At 42.4% G+C, this 20,618-nt stretch overlaps 1 pseudogene; it reads right to left on the bottom strand.

Moving 5' to 3' along the window:
- Nucleotides 1-11,619: 11,619 nt before the first annotated feature.
- LOC138385776 (P2Y purinoceptor 3-like) lies at nt 11,620-12,666 on the bottom strand (annotated as a pseudogene).
- Nucleotides 12,667-20,618: the final 7,952 nt, after the last annotated feature.

Below are 20,618 nucleotides of genomic sequence, written 5' to 3'. Positions count from 1 at the left end.
GTTGCTGTGAGCTAGGCTGACGCCACGGCACTCACTCTAGCCCGGGCAACAGAGTGAGACTCTGTCTCAAAAAAAAAAAAAAAAAAAAAAATTCATGTGGAAGATTATCTAGAAGAAAACCCAAGTTGGAATAAGGAAAACTTGCCTAATTACAGTCATTGAAAGATTATGGGAATAGATTTTTCTCCAGAGTAGGCATTTAAGTAACATTTGTGTTTTTTGAATTAAATAAAATATGAATATGAAACTTCGCTGACAAACCTTAAACACTTTTCAGTGGACTCAGCCTTAGCATATTATTTATTAAAGTCAAGGAATTTTTTATGTGTTTTGCTTTCTATGGGCATGCAGATATTTTGGACAGCAAATATTAAACCAATGAATTTAGCCAATTGTATTGTTTAAAGTATATGGCATAACATTGTGTGCTTAAAAATTCTGGAACAGGTTGAAAATGCATTCCACATGCAGGGTAACTTCATTTACATCCATTTTTGTGATTTACAGTTTATTGTGTCATTATTCAGTTGTTAGTTCTTCAGGCTTTGACTGCCAGGTGACTGTTCTAGCACATGGCTATTGAATGTTGATCTGACCAGCGAGGGAGAGTGCAGGAAGTCCGCACTGCAGCCCGTCTCAGGAGCTTTGTTCAAACTGTTCCCTTTGCCTAGAGTGTTTTCTCCATGGCTCTCTACAACCAGGTTTCACCTGATTTATTAAATACAACAGAAAAAGTTAGTGTCTATCCCAGAACCATTTTTCCTCATGGAAACTCTTCCAGATCCTTCAGACTATATCAGATTCTTCTAACATTCCCTTGAGCTTGTACTTTTTCTTCTTGGCTTACCTCAACTTGTAATGAAGATTTCGTGATGGTGTGGGTGTGGGTATCTGTCTCTTCCTTAGATTGTAAGCTCTGTGAGGGCAAGGACTATGTCTGTTTTGTTAATGATGATTGTATACATAGTGCCTAGTAAAAAGTAGGCACAAAATAAATATTTTTTGAACTGTACATAAATAAAAAGAGTAAATTGAAAAAAACTTTTTGGAGGGTAAATTGTCAGTATGAATAAAAAGACCTAAAAGAGGGATGGTGGTGGGCTGTGTGCCTTTTGGCTTAGCCATTCCATTTTTAATAATTTGTCCTGAGGAAACCATCAGATGGAATACACATAAATATATTTTAAGGCATATATATTTGCCAGTTTTTATAATAGCCTAAAATAGGAAACCATTCAAATTTATAAGACTAGGAGATTTGTTAAGTACCTCATATCACATGCTTAAAGTGAAATATTATGTAGTCATTTAATGGTTTTGTTAGAGAACATACTGACATGGAATAATGATATTGATAGCATTTTTATTTGGAAGATTCACACTGCTGCCATTTTTTGTAAAAAGCAAACACAAACGCATGAACGATATATAGCAGTGTCTCTGAGTAATGACTTTCTTTTGACTTATTTATATTTTTAAATTTTTCCAAAATGAATATTGTGTAATAAAATTTTTAAAAATTCACAAAAGACAATGCAAGTTTAAGTGCTACTGTTTGAAAAAGGGTAGTGTTAAGGGAGGAAACTAACAGGTAGTATTTTCCAAAGAACTTTGAGGATATGGGTGAGAGTTAAACAGGGCCATGAGTTAGAAATTGAATTTGCATTGACAGAAAGAAAATTGCACATAAAGAGAATTGTTGGAGACAAAACAGAAGGGAGAATGGGTTAAAGCTGTGGTCCCCAACCCCACAGGCTGCGGACTGGTACCAGTCTGTGGTCTGTTAGCAACTGGGCAGCACAGCAGGAGGTAAAGGAGTGGGCAAGCGAGTGACACTTCATCTGAATTTATAGCTGCTCCCCGATGCTTGCATCACTGCATAAACTCCTCTTCCTGTCAGATCAGCAGCAGCATTAGAGTCTCATAGGAGCACCAACCTTAGGGCAAACTGCGAATGTGAGGGATCTGGGTTGTGCGCTCCTTATGAGAATCTAATGCCTGGTGATCTGAGGTAGAGCTGAGGCAGTGATGCTAGCACTGGGGAGCGGCTGTAAATACAAATTATCATTAGCAGAGAGGTTTGACTGCACCATAAAGGTTTTGCACTTGAATCATTCCAAAACCATCCGTGGAAAAATTGTCCTCCATGAAAACGGCCCCTGGTGCCAAAAAGGTCCAGGACTACTGTGTTAAAAGGATAAATGAATTAATGCATTTGTTTTTTGGTCCTAGTGTTAAGTGGTAGCTAAAAACAGCTCCAACCTTTTCTGTAAGCTGTTTACGAATTCTGGAATGCCTCAACTTCAGCCTTATACCCCTTGGCTTCTTCCATTTGAGTGTCTTGAATACCCCCATGGGGGTTGGGGGTGTAGGCTTTGAGCAGTAATTTGCTGCTGAGAGGTTGATGGGGAAAGTTCAAGGTTTGTAGGAAAAACTGAAAACTTGTCATCATGCAGGCCAGATAGCCAAACTTACTATAAACTTACTAGCATTTATTTCCCTCGGGTGTATTTGTGTACATGGTCATATACTCCTTTGCACATGTCTTCTCTTTGGTGGGTCTTTTTTAGTCGCACATCTTGGCAGCTGCCCTGCCTAATCTACTTTATTCCTGAAATGATTGTTTCCCCCATAGATGTGACCACAAATCAGTTGTGTAATGAAAATCAGTGTACCTACAGGGCATTTCATTTGGGATTACCATGTACTTGTGGAAGTTTGTCATTCTCTCTTTTTGAAGAGGGTCACCTTTGGTACATGTCTCCCAAGTGTTACTAAGTATGTAGCAGCTTCCTGTGCTTCCACTTCCTTATTAGCAAAATAGAGCATCAGTAGAGTTCCTTCTAGCACTCTCATTCTTAATTTATGAAACATAAGGATACAGTTAATTACCATATGTTAGACATATATTCATTGATGGATGACCTAAAACATTGTTTGCAAACATGTCTTTCCATACCTTGTGTTTAGTTGATGAATTGGGCAAGCTGGGCCCTCAAGATTTCATTCACATTCCTTTGGGCACTCTGGCAAATAAATGGAGGACCCCAGAGAGGCAACAGGGTGTACCCTGGAATTTCTAGGATACAATGGGTTGTTCCTAAACAGCTGAAAGTGTGGGCTAATGACACTTTCAAGCTTCTTGCAAGACTTGTCCCCCCCGCCTCCCCCCCATGTTGAGGCTTGTACAGTTTTCCAAGGAAAATCTGTGATTATGTTCAGGTAGTCTTTAACCTTTCAAAGTGGACCCTATCTGCCCTGGGGAAGAGGTAAAAAAAAGTTTCAGGACAAAAGGGAAATCCCTCATTCCTCAGCCAAGTAGAGCCCAGATTTCACAGGGTAAAGTGGATGAGAGATGGACAGTGGGTGGAGCGAGGTGGGAGGAGGATGAGAGGGAGGCTGGGCGTGAGCTGGCAGTAACAGGGCTCAAGAGCTGGGATGAGAAAATCCACTGGAGGGAGAACAGGGCCCCAAGTTAGCAGCAAGAAGCCTGGCCAGGGACATGGAGGTAGTGGGAAAGTGGGCCTGGAAACAGGTCCTCTCTGGACTTTAGAGTCATTGCCCATGGAATGGAGTGAGAGTGTTGGAGGAAAGATGAGCCTCTTTGGGTTCTAATGGGTCCATGGAGGTGGAGTCCAGGCTTGGTGGATGAGAAAGTGCAGGGAATGGGCCTAAGAGGACAATCATGTTTAATGGACATTTTTAAATGTTTTGTATGACTTTAACTTTTTTTCACAATTATATGAATTATAGTAGATAAAGATTTATGTTATGACACCACAATCAGGATGCAGGACAAAGAGTTTCTGAATGAATATTTCAAAGGAAAAATACTATAATAGTCTTTGTTTGTTTGTTTGTTTTTTGTAGAGGAGTCTGACTATATCTTTTTAAGATAACATATGTGTGTTCCCTTCATGTGGAAATATTTGAGTTGTCTTAGAAAGTTTTCATTTATATTCTAGCACTTAGATTTTTAAAAATGCTTTTGTAGCCTAATGGCTAAGTACATGATCATACTACTTAATATGTCATATTTTATAGACTCCAATTTGTCACCTTTTAACATCTCTGAAATTGGGATGTGTCTTATCTTTGATAAGCATCTTATGATTCGAAGAAACTTAGTAGCAGAAAACCAAGCATGATGCTTGTAACCATGCAGTGTTGCTTGCTGTTGTAAGATATGCATGGGCTTCTGTGTCATAATGAATTTCTGGCATCTTTGCTGGAGCTCTTTACTGGAGCTGATGATTCAGAGATGTGGGAAATGAGCACCTTGCTCAAGGGTCACATTGATGAGTAGGGGAATGGGTGCGGGGTCAGTGATTCGGTGACTGTGATACAGTGTGATGAGGGCTGTCAGAGCAATGACTAGGGACATCACGAGGGTCAGAGAACCTAGGATGCTTCTAAGATTCCCAGAGGGGAGGGTCTTTGATCTACATTATAAAAGGTGAGTAGGATGGTTCACCTAAGCAATGAAGGAGCAGAGTGAGAGGAAGGCGGAAAAGAGGTCCCAGAGCTAATCCTGAGAGGGCCTTGTTGATGGAAATGGAGTGAAAGTGGCACTTGGGTAGTTTAGGTTGAAAGCTTTTGTACAAGGCAGATCACTGAAGGTTTCTTCCATGTTCAGGATGTGATTTTAATCTTTTGGAAGATTTTTATGCTGGAGTTGTCAAGATAGGATTTGCATTTTAGAAAATTGACCCTTGATACAGTAGGAAGGGAATGAATTGGGGATTGAGGGGAACAAATATGGAGGCAGGAGAATGGTTGATAGGTTCGAGTAGTGAAGCTGGAGCAAGATGATGGGACTTGAACTAAGGCAGTGGCCATGCAGATGGAAAGGAAGGACGGGTGGCTTACAGAGGTGGTCATTTACTGGACGTGAGTGGGGGACAGAATTAAGGACAACTCCCAGATTCCTGGCTTGGGTGAACAGTGGTGCCATTTCACCATCAAGACCACAGATGAGGAGGTGCAGGTTTGGGAGGAAAATGAGTTCAGTTTCAGCATTGTGGAGTTTGCAGTGCCCAAGAGATTTGCATGGATATGGAACTGGGTTCAAAATGAGAGACGATTGCTCTGGAGGGAGGTCTGGGAGCCATCAGTGGAGCCATCAGGGTGTTGGTGAAATCGTCCAGTAAGAGTGTGGGATGAGCAGAGGGACAGGGACAGAGTCCTGGAACACGTCCACTCTCACCTGCAGACTGGATGCAGGGAGAGGTGCAACTGATGGATGCAAAGGGGAGTTTAAGAAGGGAGTAGGCGAGGGTGACAGATGCCATGAGAGGTCAAGTGGATAGGGGCAGACCGTGTCCCTTCAGCTTGTAGCTGGCACGTCATTGGTGTGTTGCTGAGAGCAATTTCAGTGGGATGGGATGGTGGGCTAGTCAGCAGCCAGGGCGCAATGATTTGGAGTATGAATTCAAGGTAGAAATTGCATTAAAAAGTGTAGCCTACCCTTGCAGGAAACTAGGCTATAAAAGAAGAGAGAGCATAAGGAGTCCTCGGTGGCTGCTTCTTGATTGTCGGGTTAATGCTTTATAAAAGTCTCTTTGTTAATGTGTTTTTCTACTTGCAGAGTGGAACATTCTCCGACTCTGCGATTCTTTAATTTTCTTGAAGTGGCATTTTTTGCTTTTTGTTCATGATTTAACCACTATAAAAATGCCCAGCTACAGCTTTCTGCAAGAACATAACTTCTGCTTCTTATTATGGAATTCTTCTTGAAGCCATTACCTGTGAAGTTGTTTGATACGTTAAAAAAAAAAACCCTCAGAAAACCAAAAAGTTTTGAAATAGAAATACTAAAGAGGTTTAACTTATTTATAAGAAAATAAAAGATAATGAGAACACATAACTTTATAAGCTCAGGTAATGTTTAATTGAAAGCAGTTTGGTGAAAACTTTCCCCTTTTATTGCCTTTGAAATATGAGCTAAAAAGAAAAAGTGAGAATTCTAGCAGGTTGTGTGTGTCCTGGAATTGCTTGGAATTGGAGTTGGTGGATGTTAGAACAAATAAATCCCAAACAGCTTGTGATTTAGTTTTATAGGCACACATTCATAAATTGGATTTAGCAGTACTTCCAGAAAAGCATGCACAGGAGAAGCATTTGCTGTATATTCCTTTATTCCACAAAGATTTAGTGAGCACCCGTATGCTCAAGCCTCTGCTAGATCCTGGTCGGGGTGGGGAGATTAGAAGACTTAAATAATGCCCCTCATACTTGGTGGGGGGGGGATATGCTTTAAGAGAGGTGTGGATGATGGTTCAGAGAAGGGAGAGGGCCTTCTGATGGGTGATCAGGGGAGGCTTCTTGGAAGAGGTGGCATTTGAGCTTTTACTGAGAAACAACTGTCTGTTCTCTTTGACTAGGCTATTTCATATGACACCCTTGACTATCTTTCTTGGAACTGTTCACTCATTTGTTTTTTTTTTTTTTTTAATTTCATCTTATTGTTATGGGGGATACAGAATTGCAGGTTACATACGTTGCCCATGTACCGCCTTTCCCCCCAAGTCAGAGCTCCAGGCGTGTCTGTTCCCCAGATAGTGCGCGTTGCACCCATCATGTAGGTATATATCCCTCCCTTCCCCACCCCCCCTTCCCGAGTCTGCACCTTCAAGCGTTACCATTCCCCAAACGGTGCGCAATGCACTCATTGTGTAGGCATACCCCCATCCCCTCCCCCACCCCCCACCTCAGTCTGATATCCGATTGGTGTCATTCCCAGATGTGTATTTAGGTGATGATCAGGGAAACCAATTTTCTGGGAGTACATGTGATGCTTGTTTTTCCATTCTTGGGATACTTCACTTAATATAATGGGTTCCAACTCTCTCCAGGAGAACCATAGAGATGTCATATCTTCATTATTTCTTATAGCTGAGTAATATTCCATGGTATACATATACCACAGCTTACTAATCCAATCATGTATTGATGGGCATTTGGGTTGTTTCCACATCTTTGCTATTGTGAATTGTGCTGCTATAAACATTCGGGTACATGTGTCTTTGTTACAGAATGACCTTTTTTCCTTTGGGTATATGCCCAATAATGGGATTGCTGGATCGAATGGCAGGTCTACTTGAATCTGTTTAAGATACCTCCATAATGCTTTCCACAGGGGTTGCACTAGTTTGCAGTCCCACCAGCAGTGTATGAGTGTTCCTGTCTCTCCACATCCACGACAACATGTTCACTCATTTGTTTTTCCCATGATCTGTCATCTAAGAGCAACTCCTATCCCTCTACTCTCTATCCGCACTTCCTGTGATTTCTGTATGTCGTCTGTTCTTCACTTCTCCCTCAGAGATCTCATTCACAGATACAGCGTTGAGTATTCGCCCACTCAGGTAACTCCAAATGCAGAGTTTCAGCCTAAGCTGTCTCTGAGCCTCCATCCTGCATTTCCAAACTGAGGTCTCACTGCCGGCTCACGTGTAACTTGTGCACAGTTCTCTCCCTCCCTCCCTCCTTCTCTTGCTCCTTTTCTCCCTTCCACACCCTCTGATGCTCTATTTTGTGCTAGGTGCTAGTTTATCATTCTTCTGATTCCTCAGTCTTTGTTTCATTTCATAACAAAAAAGACCACCTCTTTTATTATGTCTCCCTATCAGTCAAGTCTAAATAGTAATTTTATTTCTGTTCATTCTTTCCAAGATGTTTTAAAATTTTAGTTCTCCTCATGCCACCTTACTTCTGACCATTACCTGTGTGCTTGGATCACTGCAGTGGTCTGAATATCAGTCATCTTCCTCTTTGTGATTAACATCGCCTTTGCTTATTGCCTACCATATTCAGAATGTCAGTAGGATGCCATATTCTATAGGTTGAAAAATGGAGTCATGAGGGAAATAAAGCAGACCTGCAATGGTAAAGAAGCCCACATCAACTCCAAAGGGATAGGCCCTGGGTGAGTCAGTGTAGAGCAAGATTAGAGGCAGCTGGAGGAGGCAGACCCCAAGGCCCGTGGCAGATGAGTGCATAGGTGATTGGAGAAGGTTTGCTGGGGGCTGGAGTGGTAGCTGGTCGGCCGTGGCAAACGTGTGATGAAGGGTGGGGCTCCAAGTGGGGTGGTAGGAGAGCTGTGAGTTGAAAAGCTCAGCTGGGACTAGACTGTGATGGGGCTAGGGTCACAGCATGACGGATCTGGGCTTTATCCTGTAGAAGTGAGGATGTAGGGAAGGAGCAGACAATTGGGGAAGGTGTGATGTATAGAAAATACTGTTTTAAAGAAAATCTGGGCCAGGCGCGGTGGCTCACGCCTGTAATCTTAGCACTCTGGGAGGCCGAGGTGGGTGGATCGTTTGAGCTCAGGAGTTCGAGACCAGCCTGAGCAAGAGCGAGACCCCATCTCTACTAAAAATAGAAAGAAATTATATGGACAGCTAAAAATATATATAGAAAAAATTAGCCGGGCATGGTGGCGCATGCCTGTAGTCCCAGCTACTCGGGAGGCTGAGGCAAGAGGATCGCTTGAGCCCAGGAGTTTGAGGTTGCTGTGAGCTAGGCTGACGCCACGGCACTCACTCTAGCCCGGGCAACAGAGTGAGACTCTGTCTCAAAAAAAAAAAATCTGGAGGTGCTGTTGAAGGGAAGGAGGGCCAATTAGGACACCTTGCAGGAGTCTAGCTATGATATTTTTATTTCTTTTCTCTAATTCACTCAAAACATGGGGACTGCTGGATTAAGTTTCTAAATCTCAACTATGATGACACTGCACTTCTGCTCAAATGCTGTTGGTGGTTCCCCTGCCCTGAAAAGTGGTTCTTTTGCTGGCTTTAGGGGGACTTTGTAATGACAGTTCTGCCTGCCCTTTCAGCATTGTCCCCAACTCCTCCAATCAGGAACCCACCATTGACTCTCACACAAATTAAATTTACTCACAATGATCCCTTTTTCCATTTTATCTACTGTTTTGGAAATTCTTCTGGTTGAAATTTTACCCAGCCAACAGCAAACTCATAAGACCCTTCATGGCCCTCTCAGCCTGCGTGCTCTCACCCTGCTTTGAAACCTCTCTAACGCTTACTGACTGTATTGTTCATTTTGATAAGCAACAACTGACATCATTTCTTCTGTAGCTGCTTAAAATGTTAGTTAGCCCTCATATTGTTGTTTGTATGTTTTTATATTTTGTTTCTCCAACAGTTTATAATCTCCATAAAGGCTGGGACTTTTTTTTGACTCTTTTGTAAGTGGCTATAATCATCATATTTTCAGCCAGTATAGCCCTAATCATGGTGTTTTGAACATGATATTTGCTGACCTTTAGTTTTGTTTTAACCTGTCCGAACAGCAAGGAAGATTACTGTAATATTCTCAGGACCCAGGGGGATAACAAATTTGAGGATCCCACTTTCCCAGAGTGGTGGGCATTGAATGAGTAGATTCAGAAAGAACTTTCTGTTTTCTTCCCCTGGTTTTCATATCCCCTTCTATCAGTGGGTTTTCGCTAATCACAAGGAAAGTGAGGAATATCCTCTTGATGTAGGTTGAACAGTGAACTTCCAGCTCCACATGCAATGAGGCCCTTTTCCCAAAGGGAATAGTTTAGTTTGATCCTAGTATCTTGAGATAACTGTCCCTGAAAACCCAGGATATGATGTCAACTAAGCTAAGCTTTTTGACCCCAACTTTCCACAAATAAGTTAAAAATGGATATTTATACTTTGCTGTTAAGTAGGTTAAAAAACTGCAGAAGCAAAGTTAGACTTATATGGATCAGAGAAATAATTGCAAGCGCATAGGTTAACCAAGACTTAAAGGCGGGAAAACTTTGGCCAGGAGTTTAATGTACTTTCCTCTTAGATAAAAGTGATGCATCCTGAGGATTCTAGATTAGTTTTCTTCCCACCTGCAAGGCTGACAGGCTGTGGATATTAGAGGTCACGGCTTAGTGCGATGTGGAATGGCTCCAAGCTTTTACTGGGGGAGCCTGGCACACCAGTTCTCCAGTAATGTGAAACCGTATCCATTTGTTAGGGTGATAATAGGGGTTGTAAGTTAGCTTAAACTTACCTATATGTTATGCAAAGAAAGGGGCAGAAATTAATTATATAAGCAAGAGAACTGAATGTTCAAAAGAACAAACAAATTTAAGCTCTCTCAGCTCCTGTAGAAATATTTATGTGGCAACAGCTGACCTGTTAATTAGAAACATCCTTACCTATTCATTAAACCACTTATCCTGAGGATTCTGCTAAGCAACACTTAGTCTAGTTCTAATTACTATGTGGCCTCAAAAGCAATAAACTATACTTTTAGAATAAAATTTTATCATTTAGACATAGACATGGTTACTCAGACACTTCCCTTAATTACAGTGGGATAGTAAGGAAGGGTTACACCTGGTTCTTATAAAAAGGATGCGGCTTCTCTTCATAGGGAGATTATGATGAATTATTAGATAATGTACGTATAGATCTGAGAAAACCTTGGCAGTCTTACTGTTTAAATATTAGAGGTTTTTTCTTTTAAAGGTTATCTTTTTGGATTACCTTGGATCTTTAATTTTTTTAAATTATCTTTTAGGGAAAGAGCATCATTATGACTTAAGTCAGTGGTAAAGATTATTTTGGTCATAAACTGAGACATCATGTTTAAATAAAAATAAAGTGAATCATTTTTCATGCAGCCACTTTCCTCTGTATCTCTCACTTTATCCCACAGAGATTTTCCTATCAAGAACACTGGTTAAGAAATGTAGTAAAAGATCACATGAGGTGTACCCAGGAGTCTACAGATAATAGCAGCTATGTAAACAAGCAAACTGCCCTAAAATGGCAAGCTGGCACTGTCACGGGAACTCAGCTGCCTCTTGACTGGCGTCTGGATAGGGCCGTACCCTTCAAGCTTAGAGCACTCACGTCAGAGGCCGCTGCCTGGGTTCAAAGCCTCTTCTCAACACCATGATCTGGGCATTCTCATGCTAGGTGAGCTTGGACAAGTTACTTAAAGCTCTGTGTGTCAGTTTCCTTCTCTGTAAATGGGAGTAACAATAGCCCCCACCTCCAAGTGCTGTTGCGAGGATTAAATGACTTGCTCCATGTAAGTACTCTTACATAGTAAGGGCTTCGTTTACTCATTTATGTATTCGCTCACTCAGCACCTACCTATTGAGCACTACTATGTGCCGCGCCCTGCTGCAGAGGCTGGTATTTGGGGTTCAGCAGTTAGACGAGGTCCCTGTTGTATTGGAGCCTGTATTCCCGTGGGAAGAGACAGATCATAAATAAGTAAACGAATCAACAAGTCGAGATAGTAATAAATGTTACAAAGACAATACATAGGGAAGTAAAAGAGTGATTGGGTTATGGAGAGATAGGTCAGCATTAGCTAGGGTGGCAGGAGAGGCTTCTGAGCAGGTGACATTTGCGCTGAGAACTGGATGACAAGAGATCAATGTTAGCTCTCATGAAAATAAGAAAGTTTTCCTTTGTGTTGGTGGCTTTCTCCATATTCTTATTTTAAACTCTATTAACATCAATATAGAATTCTTTCCAGCAGGATGCTTTTAAGAGGTCTTGGGCTCCCCTCCCACTAGCACTCATATGTGTTCAAACAAGTCATTGTCAATGTCATTGGAACTCATTTTCCCCAAGTTCACCTTGGCAGTATCCAAATCTGCCCACCCCTGGGTGTCTCCCCCTTGGCTCCAGCTGGGTGCTCACCCACCTTGTTCTGCCTCCATTTCTGGAAGAGCCTGATTCTGTTGTTGCCCCCTGACAGGAAGTACAGGACGGGGTTGAGGCAGCTGCTCACGCTGGCTAGAGGCCTCCATGTCTTATAGGCCACATCTGCTGTCATCAAGAGCTGGCAGTCCTGAGAAGGCAGGAAGCGGATGGTGAGGTAGAAGGAGCGGGCGACATGGAAGGGCACAAAACAGAGGGTGAAGAGGCCGCACACCAGCAGGATGGTCCGGATGGACTTGGCTCGGGCCGCACTGCCTGCCCTCGTGAGGGTCTCCTGTGGCTTGTTCAGGCTCCTGACCATCAGCGAGTAGCACACCAGAATGACCACAGAGGGAACGACAAAGCCAGTCAGTGTCAGGACCATGCCGTAGACAAAAAACTGATCGAAATTCTCCGGGCTGCTCATGTCGTAGCAGACCATCTGGCCGTCGATGTTGTCTGTGTGGGAGAAGGCCAGTGTGGGCAGCAGCTGCAGGACCACCAGAGCCCAGGTGGCGGTGGCGCCCAGGCGGGCGTGCCTGCGGGTGCGGTAGGGCAGCGAGCGCAGTGGGTGGCACACGCCTAGGAAGCGGTGCACAGAGATGCAGGTCAGCAGCAGGATGCTGCAGTAGAGGTTGGTGTAGAACAGGAAGCGCACCAGCCTGCAGACCAGCCCCCCGAAGGGCCACGTGTCACCCAGGGAGTAGGTGATGATGAGGAAGGGCAGTGTCAGCAGGTAAAGCAGGTCGGCCACCATCAGGTTTACCACATAGATGGTGGCACAGCTCCAGGGCTTGGTTTGGCGCCAGGAGATCCACAAGACAGTGCCATTCAGGGGCAGCCCTAGGACGAAGATGATACTGTAGGTCAGGGAGAGGTAGGTTTGCTTGTACTTCTCTGAGAACTGGCAGTGACCTTGCTCGTTTGAAGTGTTCGTGTCCAGCTTCTCCATCTCCTCCATCGTGTCCAGCTTCTCCATCTCCACCGCTTCCTAGGTGCAGAGCTCTGTCACGGCTCTGGCTTCTGCTTCCCTGGGAGAAAACCAAATGGACAGCATAGCATCATGACCTCAGCCATGTCAGTCTCTGCCTTGACCTGGCATTCAACTCTGTGCTCACAAAGTCTAGTCAGAGTCCTTGTTTGAGAAAGACCAGCCCAAGAAGAAGAAGAAGGAAAAAAGAGTTAAACCCAAGGGCAAAAGAGTCTTCAAAAGCAAGGCTTCTACCAGCCTGAGCAAGAGCGAGACCCCATCTCGACTAAAAATAGAAAGAAATTATCTGGCCAACTAAAAATACTTATAGAAAAAATTAGCCAGGCGTGGTGGCACATGCCTGTAGTCCCAGCTACTCAGGAGGCTGAGGCAGAGGGATTGCTTGAGCCCAGGAGTTTGAGGTTGCTGTAAGCTAGGCTGACACCAGGCACTCTAGCCCAGGCAACAGAGCGAGACTCTGTCTCAAAAAAAAAAAAAAAAAAAAAAAAGCAAGCAAGGCTTCTAGACTTACCAGGTCCCAAGGGCTGGCTTACACTGACTTGTATGCTCTGTTCTAGGCTGTGTGGTGATAGGAATGGTGGGGAATGGCACTGTCATTTAAATAGGGTACACAGAGCTTCCAGACCTGTGGCTCCTCTTGCTAGAATCCTTTGCATAGAGTCAGGAAATCTCCAAGGGGAAATACTCCAGTTGGAGAAGCTGCAGTATTCCCAGGGGGCAATACTGCCCACAATCTGGTCTTAACCACACAGTCCTATTCCACATTGTGGAATAGAAAGTGATCCTTCTGGATTAGTTAGAGAGGATTAGGGAAAGCACAGGTTTTGACTACAGGCTCTGCTGGAGGATTTTGATTTGTATCTCTTTCAGGATTTATTACCTGTGTATTTGAATACTGAGGCTGATTTGCTTATTAACCATCTCAGCATCCCAAGCGTCTAAGAAAACAAATCTGAGCCATGAAGCCAGGTGCAGCTTCTTCCTTATTCCTGTCCCTGCTGACAAAGCGGATCCAACAGTGGGCCCACGTAGCTAAGGAAGCTGTGCGTGGAGCCTGAAGGTTTCTGTCATGTTCGGGGTCAGTGTGTTGGTCAGCCAATCAGCATGGAGCTCTCAGGAACTGAAAAGTTTAATTCTAGGGCTTAACATTAGAGACTTAACATTTAGAAAGACAGGTTTAAAACGAGGGAAGAAGGAAAAGCATAAGGTAATTAGGGAGTAAATTGACTGTTGATTGTAAACTATGATATTAATTTATAGAGTTTTATTCACAAGAAAAGTTAACAGGGACTTCATTCACTCTGCCAACCAACAAACCTTTATTGAGCATTTACTGAGCCTGGCACTGGGGCTACAAAGATGACTAAGGCACAGTCCTTGCTCTCCAGGATTCCACAGTCTTCTCAGTCTGGTGGGGAAGACAGAAATGGATACAGATAATTGTAACATGATGTGGAAAATTGTCAACAAAATGCTGTGAAAATCTGCAGGATACAGCCAATTCTCTGAGGGAATTGAGTACAGCCTTCATAGAATAGGTGACAGTTGAGCTGCTTGGGAGAAGAACAAACATGAGCTTGCTAGGCACCAGGCAGAGAAGGCTGAGGGGCATTGGGTAGGGGAATGGCACTTCCAAGGGGATGGATGCCAGAAAGGGCACAGCGTGAACTGGGGGTGGTGGGAGAATCAGCTACCGTAGGAGGAGGTTCTTCAGCAGGACGGTGATAAGGCTGCTGTGATGGTTCGTTTTAGGTGTCTATTTGACTGGGTTAAGACATACCCAGATAGCTCGTAGAGCATTATTTTCGAGTATAACTATGAGGGTGTTTCCAGAAGAGACTGGCATTTGAATCAGTGGACTGAGTAAGGAAGATCCACCTTCACCCAAGGTGGGCCTGAGCAAAGCAAAAAGGCAGAGGAAAGGTGGATTGGCTTTCTCTCCTGAAGCAAACCCTTTCTCTTCCTGACCTTGGACATCAGAACTCCAGGTTCTCCAGCCTTTGGACTCAGACTAAGCCATGCCATCAGCATCCCTGGTTCTCCAGCTGTCTGGACTTCTCAGCCTGCATAATTGCTTTAGCCAACCCCATAATAAATCCCCTCTCCTGTATCTATTCCACATCTACATCTATAGTTATTTGGTTGGTTCTCTCTGAAGAACCCTGACTAATACAGCTGTGTTTGAGGAAGATTCCATGAGGGCCGTGAGGTAGCAACATGACCCTGCACCTGGAGTAGGGAGAGACGAGTCAGACCGGTAAGGGGGCTGTTGCAGTGCGTGCAGGTGAGATACGGCCAGTATCCCAAGCAAGGCCCTGCAGGGTGGATGCAGAGCAGGGACCAGAAGCCAGAGATGCTGCTGAGGCAGAAGTGACAGGCCTGATTGGACATGGGGCTTGAGCCAGAGGAATTGAGGGTGTCCTTGAGGTCTTCATTGTTGGGAGCTGAACTGGCCCTCTGAAGTTGTGGGGGACGGAGGCTGTCTATGCCTCCACCAGCTCACCACCTTGGTAACTGGCTTTAAAACTGGGACAGCAAAGCTTCTTTGGCTGGGTGATTTTCGTTCATTTTGTTCCCTGTAATTTTTCATGCTGGGGGGCTGGCAAATACTTAGCCATTTCCAGTAGAGCTACCTTCCCAGCTCAGTGTGAGCCCTTGGAGGGAAGCGGGGGAGGGAAACCAGCCTTGATTTAGCACTGATGTGAGTCCGCCAGTTCACATGAGTAATTGATCTTATTTAATCCTCAGAATGACCTTGTGAATGAAGGAAGCATTATTACCTCTGTTTTACTGATGAAGAAATTGAGAGTTGGAGAAGAGAACCCTCTGGGGCCCGTAGTCTGACAGGCAGTACTCCTGATTGGACCACGGGCTTCTGCCCCCAGGGGACTGCTTTGGTGTAGAGGAAAGTGCTCAAAGCCTGCCTCTGCCAGGGACCAGTACACCATCCGAAGCTGTTACCTTATCTCTCTGAGCACAATTTCCTCAGCTGTAAAATGGGACAATCCCTCTCTGGTTAGGTTGCTGTGAGAATCAGCTAGAATAAAGATTAGTGCCCCACAGGCCTGACACAAGGGAGAGACCCAGCGCAGTTTAGTTCTCTTCCCACTCCCTCCTTCACCCTCTTCTAGAGACTATGGGGCCCTGGAAACCTGAGCTCTTTGGTATCTGTGGTTGGATGGAAGGGCAGGTGTGGCTTTGCTGCCCCATAAACTGGACAGGGTCACTTTTCTTTCTGTTACTGTCTATGGACTGAATTTTGTCTGCCACCAATTCGTATGTTGAAACCCTAACTCCAGTGTAGCTCTATTTGGAATAAGAAAGTAATTAAGGTTAAATGAGGTTATAATGGTGGGGCCCTAATTTGATGGGATTAGCCTCCTGATTAAAATTAGGGACACCAGAAAGCTCACTCTCTCTTCTATGTGAGGACATGAATTTAAACCTATGAATTGATTTTAATATTTTACCTGTATCTGGATAACTTCTTGAACAAAAGAAGCCATTTAATGGGATCTCATAAATACCTTCAGACAGTAAAAGTTTGTTTTTACAAGTTTTTGTTTTATTAAGATAAAAACGATTAACATATACATTTCTTAATTCACAAAGATGAATTAGAGACTTATTCACATCATAAGTATTTGGTTTTTAATGAGTTTCTTTAAATGGAGGACCCCAGGTACATTTAATTAGGTAGTGGATTAAAGTAGCAGGTGGTTTATTTTGAATTCAAATTTTCTTAGGTGTTTCAAATCCACTAGATAATTTTATGTTATTTGGCAAATTTACCACTGGGTGGCGACGAAGACCAACAGACAGGTTCCAATCCCCTCAACGCCCCCACTGCTAATGGAAGCCTGACCTGGGGTTGGGCTCCTGTCCAGACGTAGATATAATTTGTATTATATTATTATATGTGCATGAGATATAATTCATTGAAGATCTATATAAAATTCCACCAAGCAAACCATGTATTGGTCTGTCATCTACAGTTACCGTGTTAGGTTCACACAGAGATAGAGTTAGCCGAAAGCTGCCTGTTAATTGTGATGATTCTGCAATGAACCCTGTGCGATAAGCATGGCAGGCATTATTCTGCCCATTTTACAGCTGAGGAAACCAAGGTTCAGAGAGTTTAGGTAGAAGTCCTGTCTTCGATGATTTGGGGAAAAGCCTGGACTACTTTTATAAAGCAGAGACTGAACAAATTTCCAGATTTCCGGGGACTGTGTTACCCATTACCCCTCTCCCCCGTCACCATGTGCCCAAGAAATAAAAATGTGGAACTAAAATAGCAAATCATCCCTAAGGTCACTAGATGTAGTGCCTTTCTTAGAGATGATGGAACCCTGGCTTAAAAAGCACGACCTGGAGATAATGGTAAAAAGAGAGATAACAGAATATGTAAAATTAAAAAAAAAAAAAAACTGTCAGGAGAGAGACTGACATAGCAACCCTCTACTCAGTTTTAAAGTATACCTAGAGTCTTAAGATAAAAGGCACTGATGTTAGCTTTTTAATGATTTTGTATTACATTTTTACAGTGCAGGCTCACACCTCTTTGTACCTGGACCCCTCTCCCGTGTTTGAATTGTCCTGAAATGTGGGAATCCAAGGGCTTTTGTTGTTTCACAATGAATGCAAATCAGGTGCTTTAAATAATTTAGAAGACTGTGAAGAGACAGTGAGTACCTAATTTCAATAGTTAATTCATGTAGTAGCACGCACATTTTTGTTTTCTTTTTTTTTTTCTTTTTATTTTTTTCTTGTTAGATACAGTATGTCCTCATAATGTATACATTATTTCTTGTACAATGATATGAAATAATATGGGAAATATTCATGATAAATTATTAAGTGAACAGTGCAAGTTAAAAACAATAGTTTCATTTTTTTTTTCCCCACCCCCCCTTTCCCGAGTCAGCACCTTCAAGTGTTACCACTCCCCAAACGGTGCGCAATGCACTCATTGTTTAGGCATACCCCCTTCCCCTCCCCTACCCCCCACCTCAGTCTGATGTCCAATTGGTGTCGTTTCCAGATTTGTATTTAGGTGATGATCAAGGAAACCAATTTTCTGGTGAGTACATGTGATACTTGTTTTTCCATTCTTGGGATACTTCACTTAATATAATGGGTTCCAATTCTCTCCAGGAGAACCATAGAGATGTTGTATCTTCATCATTCCTTATAGCTGAGTAGTATTCCATGGTACACATATACCACAGTTTACTAATCCAATCATGTATTGATGGGCATTTGGGTTGTTTCCACATCTTTGCTATTGTGAATTGTGCTGCTATAAACATTTGGGTACACGTGCCTTTGTTACAGAATGACCTTTTTTCCTTTGGGTATATGCCCAGTAATGGGATTGCTGGGTCAAATGGCAGGTCTACTTGAATCTGTTTAAGATACCTCCATAATGCTTTCCACAGGGGTTGCACTAGTTTGCAGTCCCACCAGCAGTGTATTAGTGTTCCTGTCTCTCCACACCCACGCCAACATGTGTTGTTTTGGGTTTTTTTGATAAAGGTTTTTTTGATCAGGTTTTTTTGATAAACCCCATTCTCACTGGGGTTAAGTGATATCTCATTGTGGTTTTGATTTGCATTTCCCTGATGATTAGAGATGTTGAACACTTTTTCATATGTTTGTTAGCCATTTTTATATCTTCTTTTGAAAAATTTCTATTCATGTCCTTTGCCCATTTTTTGATAGGGTTGCTTGATTTTTTCTTGCTGATTTTCCTGAGTTCTAAATAGATTCTTGTTATCAGTCCGTTATCTGATGTGTAGTATGCAAAAATTTTTTCCCATTCTGTAGGTGGTCTGTTTATTCTCTGGACTGTTTCTTTGGCTGTGCAGAAACTTTTTAATTTAATCATGTCCCATTCATTTATTTTTGTTGCTGCTGTGATTGCCTTGGGGGTCTTCTTCATAAATTCTTTGCCTAGGCCAATGTCTGTAAGAGTCTTTCCTGCATTTTCTTCTAGAATTCTGATTGTATCACGCCTAAGGTTTAAGTCTGTTATCCACCGTGATTTGATTTTTGTGAGAGGTGAAAGCTGTGGGTCCTGTTTCAGTCTTCTACAAGTGGCTAACCAATTCTCCCAGCACCATTTGTTGAATAGGGATTCTTGTCCCCAGAGTATATTCTTTCCCGCTTTGTCGAAAATTAGGTGACTATATGAGGATGGTTCTATATTTGGATTTTCTGTTGTGTTCCACTGGTCTGTGTCCCTGCACTTGTGCCAATACCAGGCTGTTTTAAGAACCACGGCCTTGTAGTATAGTTTGAGGTCTGGCAAATTAATACCTCCCATTTTGTTTTTGTTGCTTAAAATTGCTTTTGCTATACGGGGTCTTCTTTGATTCCATACAAAGTGTATAATTATTTTCTCTATGTCTGTAAAGAATGATGTTGGTAATTTAATAGGGATTGCATTGAATCTGTAGGTCACTTTGGGTAGTATAGACATTTTAACAATGTTGATTCTTCCGATCCACGAGCATGGTATATTTTTCCATCTATTTGCAAGTTCTGCTATTTCTTTTCTCAGTGTTTCATAGTTTTCCTTATAGAGGTCCTTTACCTCTTTAGTTAGATATATACCTAGATATTTTATTTTCTTTGTTGCGATTTTGAAGGGTATTGAGTCTTTAATTTGGTTTTCCGATTGACTGTTATTGGCATATATAAATGCCTCTGATTTGTGTATATTAATTTTGTAGCCTGAGACTTTGCTGTATTCGTTAATCAATTCCAGGAGTCTCTTGGTTGAATCCTGGGGGTTTTCCAGATGTAACATCATATCATCAGCAAAAAGTGAGAGTTTGATCTCTTCCTTCCCTATTTGGACTCCCTTGATTCTGCTCTCTTGCCTGATAGCTCTTGCAAGGACTTCCAATACTATGTTGAAAAGTAATGGAGACAATGGGCAGCCCTGTCTGGTTCCAGTTCTAAGTGGGAGTGCTTTCAGTTTTTCCCCATTCAGTATGATGTTGGCTGTGGGTTTGTCATATATGGCTTGTATCATTTTTAGGTAGGTTCCATCAATGCCTATTTTGTTAAGCGTTTTTATCATAAAAGGGTGTTGAATTTTGTCAAATGCTTTTTCTGCATCTAATGAGAGTATCATATGGTTTTTGTTTTTGCTTCTATTTATGTGGTGAATTACATTTATAGATTTACGTATGTTGAACCACCCCTGCATCTCGGGGATGAAGCCCACTTGGTCGTGGTGGATTACTTTTTTGATAAGTACTTGGATTCGATTTGCTAGTATTTTATTGAAAATTTTTGCATCTATATTCATGAGGGAAATTGGTCTGTAGTTCTCTATTTTTGTTGTGTCCTTTCCAGGTTTTGGTATTACTGTTATATTGGCTTGGTAGAACGTGTTAGGGAGAACTCCATCCTTCTCAATATTGGAGAATAGTTTATGTAGGATGGGCACCAGTTCTTCTTTGTATGTATGGTAAAATTCAGGTGTGAACCCATCTGGACCAGGGCTTTTCTTTTTGGGAAGGTTTTTTATTGCTGTTTCAATTTCAGTTCTTGATATTGGTCTGTTCAGGTACTCTATTTCTTTGTGGTTGAGCCTGGGAAGACTATGTGTTTCTAAAAATTTGTCCATTTCCTCCACGTTCTCCAGTTTGTGTGCATAAAGATTTTTGTAGAATTCATAGATGATATCTTGTATCTCTGTAGCATCGGTTGTGATTTCTCCTTTCATGTTCCTAATGGAGGTTATTAGAGATTTTACTTTTGTGCTCTTGGTTAGTCTAGCCAGAGGTGTGTCTATTTTGTTTATCTTTTCAAAGAACCAACTTTTTGTTTTATTAATTTCCCTTATAGTTTCTTTCTTGTCCTTTTCATTTAGTTCTGATTTGATCTTAGTAATTTCTCGCCTTCTGCTGGGTTTGGGATCGTTC

The sequence above is a fragment of the Eulemur rufifrons genome, chromosome 7 (genome assembly GCF_041146395.1).
Source record: "Eulemur rufifrons isolate Redbay chromosome 7, OSU_ERuf_1, whole genome shotgun sequence".
In the NCBI taxonomy this organism is placed as follows: domain Eukaryota; kingdom Metazoa; phylum Chordata; class Mammalia; order Primates; family Lemuridae; genus Eulemur; species Eulemur rufifrons.
This window is presented reverse-complemented; position numbering and strand designations above follow the sequence as displayed.